The sequence below is a fragment of the Fukomys damarensis genome, unplaced genomic scaffold, assembly GCF_012274545.1.
Source record: "Fukomys damarensis isolate Sample0158 unplaced genomic scaffold, DMR_v1.0_HiC HiC_scaffold_2, whole genome shotgun sequence".
In the NCBI taxonomy this organism is placed as follows: Eukaryota; Metazoa; Chordata; class Mammalia; order Rodentia; family Bathyergidae; genus Fukomys; species Fukomys damarensis.
The window spans coordinates 42,878,770-42,883,141 of record NW_022900914.1 but is presented as its reverse complement, the minus strand read 5'-3'; the positions used below and the strand labels follow the sequence as shown (position 1 = coordinate 42,883,141).

The following is a 4,372-nucleotide window of genomic DNA, read 5'->3' as shown; positions in this document are numbered from 1 at the left end:
AGACTCTACATCTTGGCAAAATGAGACCGCCTCCCTCCTTAGCTCTATGTGCAGCTTCACATGTTGCAAAACCTATAACCCCCTGCGACCTCTGAGTACAAGGCTTGGGGTTTCTGAGTTGATTTATGTTTGCCTGTTTTACCACAGTTGGACACTTCCATTTCATCTTTTCATGGGGGAATTAGCCGACTTTTCAGGAAACAATGCTGGCCACCACTCTTTTCAATTGCAAGAGGGGAGACTTTGGTGTAGACAGTGAGATGCTCATGAGGACATCTGTTACCTCTCTGAATTAGAAACATTTCAATCTTATGCTCTCTTGAGTTGTTTTTGACAATTTTTAACTAGATCTCCCCTACCTTTTTAAAGCCTAATTCTATTTTAATGCCCTCTATTAAGATAATGAACTGGGATGGCAGCACACCATCAAATGAGAGAATGTCTGGACTTTATTACTACTAACTCACACTCCTGGGAACTTCAGAGAAATTGTAGAGATTTCTTGGAGTGGCTTTTTTCTTCTTTTTATGCAAAATCTAAGGTCAAGGCAAGGTCACAGCTATATAATAATTGAACTTATAGTCTTTCTTTGTCCAGCTACTACTGAAAATGTGTAAACATCTTATTAAATCCTGAAAGTCATGTTACGTGATTTAATGAGGGTTTTAGCACAATTGTTTTTGTAGCCCCTCTAAAAATGATGTGTCACTGAAATACAGAAAAGTGGCTAAAACAAACTCTCCAAAGTCAATCTCATGAGATTTTAACTCTTCAGGTCCACTTATACTGCATAGTAAGAATTACACAGCAAATACAGAAATGAGGAGGACATACTGGATTCAGAAATAGTAAATGGCTTTTAGTTCCTGACTCAGACTTCTCAACTCAGGACATAAAAACATACACTGAAAAGTTTAATAATGTACTATCAATAATTACGGGATCTGTGGTCCAATATGAATTCTAGTTTGTATGTCTTCCCACTTTGGGAAGGAAAATAGTTACAAAAACCAAACCATAAAATAGACAGTTTTTTTTGACACAATAATGCATAACTTCATAACATTTTAAGATTCTCAATATCTTGTACCTTCTTATGTTCTTTCATTATCCGAAAAGTAATTACAAAAAAATAATGAAACTGGAATCTAACTAAAAGGTACACAGTTGGTGCTAACTCTCATTGGCAATATATATTATATCAGTTCTTGAATATGAGGCCCTTGAACTGCTAATAAAAATATTTAAAACACAGATCTACAACAAATTGTGTTGCAAATCAGGTTATCATTATCTTGTATAAACCATGAAAATTGGAATCATGTGAGCAGAAGGTTAGAGTAATTCTCCATTCTCATTATAAGCACAGGTGTAGCACAAACACCATGTGAAATAACCAATTAAAATGAAAAAAAAATTTGCTTTTTCATTAGCTGCCTTCACTGCATGACCAATTAGAAAATTATTTAATATTAATATTCTGCATATACCAAAAGTAATTTTCATCATAACTACATAGATAAGAGAGCAAAAATAAAAGCTCTTTATCGATGGTACTGTTCACAGTCTGCTCTTACAGGAAAAGAAATCAGTTAACTTACTTTTGTAAGACCCTTTTAAAACACAAAATTTCATGTATACGATTTATACTATTTACTTAAAAATAGCAAAGAGCCATTTTCAACAGACAAGGAGCCAAGACTCAATGAAATTAAGTGGCCTTTTGGAGGTCACATGTCACCAAAGAGATGTTAATAATTTGCAGAATGACACATCACTGGCAAATAACTATGAGCACCTTACTCTCTGACACCGTGATCAGAACATGGCCACTGTTGTGCCCCTCATCCACAACATTCCAGAATAAAGAGCTATCTAAAAATTAGCTGGTTCTGACTTAGTTACCACTGGCAGCAACTCTAATACTGAGTCAAGGAACATGTGTGAAGGTGAACATTTCATAGATTAAGAATTGTTAAGACTAGTACTGCTTGTATATATAGTCAGAGGTGAAGCTACTCAGAATTCAGACGCTACTCAGGGATTCAATGTACCGAAAGGCTTGCCTCCTTCACACTTATAATTGCAGACTCTCATTCATTATAACCAATTCAAGTTGGAGTCCACGGCTAGTCGACCCATGGAATCATAGGGAATCACAAGCTAGTTCTAGAAAGGGCTTTACTTCAGTCACAACACGAGTCTCCTCTATGGCATCCTCATGTAGATGGAAAGCCTCTGCTGGACTGTTTCCAATGTAGCACCCATTCCTGACCTGAGCATTCACTCCCTCTCTGGACAAGGCAAGGTGTCTTACTAGATTTCAAATCCTTTCACACTACAATTCCTTGGGATCATTTAAACAATTCTAATGTCACTTCCTTAGGATAGCATTTCAAATATTTAAACATAGCCACCACATACTATAGGTGCCTCTCTTCTCCCTAGGTTAAACATTCCCGGTTCTTAAAAAGTTCCGCAGAGAACACAAATCTTTCCATTATTTTGAGTCCACTTAGACCCCACACTGCTCAGTTTGCTGAGGGTTGTCCATGTCCTTCTCAAAGTTTGCAGTGCACAACACTAATTAGACTTATCCATGCTACTGTGGTGCCCATATAGAGAGCAAATACTTTACCACAACATCTTAGGTAAGTGCCCACAGGCATTAGGAGAAATTTGCTTTTTCTTTTTTTTGGTGGCAATGACTGTTTGTTTTCACTGATAACACAGATGTAAACTACACCAGGGTTATATAGATGTTAAAGTAGGAATACTTTCCTTAAAAAACAAAGCAAAATAAAAACACTGCATACCTAAGAAAACTTAATCACTTTGATCCATTTGACTACATTCTCAGGTCTACCTAGAACTTCTAATTTTTTCTATATTTAATATTAAAAATTAATATAATGTAGTGTTCTCAATTATATATTGGACATGTAAGCTCTCAGATCATTACTGAATTATTATTCTTATACTTTCATGAGCAACTCATTATCTGAGGTCATGGTGGACATTTTCATCTGAAAGGAACTAAGGAAATAGGAAAACATTTTCTTTTTTAAAGCAACATCACCTTTTTGTCTTAACATCATCTGTATATTTTATTCTCCTTAGTGTATTTTTCTTATCAACCCAGACCATCTCACAAGTATTCTTTCTTTGGAATTATGCTATGTACAGCAGAGCCATGTGTTTAGATGGCTTCAGGGGTAAATTCTGATATGAAAACATTTTCCTTCTGGGCAAAGTAATAAAATGACATTCTTGCTCCTCCCACTATAAGTCAAATGGAGGTCAGTTCCCCATCCCTCTATCTGTTTAAATAAACTGGTCCAGCTGTTTGTTTCTAAAATGCCCTTTGACCTTGTGTCTCATCCTCCCTGCCTTTGTGACAGAATGCTTTACTTTTCATTGTGGATGAGTCTAAATCATGAAGAATTTTCTAAACATTGAACAATAACAGCAACAAAAAGACCTTAGATTTGATGTGAACCAAAATGAACATGTTCCCTTCTTACGACAATGTAATTTTCTTTTTAAAAAGTATGTCATTTTCAAAAGTATCAATAAATTAGTCATCTTAAGCTCATGTGTGTTCGTTCTAAAATGTATATTTTTATATATTATTTAGATGTATATGCATATTATTCAAATATATATAATATCTAATATATTAGAGTTTGAAAATGCAAGAAATACAGTTTTTGAAGGACATACAGAAGAGAATAATGAAATTCATATTTGGATGTACAGCCAGACAGGGTGGTGCACACTGGTAGTCCACAGCACTCAGGAGGCTGAGGCAGGAAGATCATTGCAAGTTTGTGAATTCGAGGCCAGCCTACATAGCAAAACCCTGTCTCCAAAACAAAGATTCAAATTTGGATGTACAACAAAAAATATATGCTCCAAAAAGCCACAAAATAGTTTAGATAACATATAGTTATTAAATATAATCTAAGAATATTCCATATTGATGAGGTCTCTTTAAAAATTTTATTAATTTAAAGATGTAAAAGAATAGTTACTATTTTTCAATTGGTATCCAAATATAACAACCCTTAAAACTCAGATATAGGCTGTTAGGAATACATGACAATACAACATTTGGCTTAATTATTAAAATAAACAATTGCACATCTTCAATAGTTTATAATTCAAATTTTCCATAAACTGAGCTTTCAAAAACAGTAAACCTTTTAGTGAAGTATGCTTTCAGCTTAGAAAATGTCTTGCTTGCCTTTCTGAATTACATTTTGAACATCAAGGTAACTTTTAAAATTCCAATTTGCCCCCAAAACACAACAAAACACTTTTTTTTTTTTTTTTTTTTTTTTTTTTTTTTTTTTTTTCTTTTTTTTTTTTT

At 34.2% G+C, this 4,372-nt stretch overlaps 1 protein-coding gene across 4 annotated transcripts in view; it reads right to left on the bottom strand.

Moving 5' to 3' along the window:
- The window catches only part of Meis1 (Meis homeobox 1), a 132,934-nt gene that overhangs the window by 5,936 nt on the left and 122,626 nt on the right, over positions 1–4,372 (bottom strand). The window lies entirely within an intron of this gene.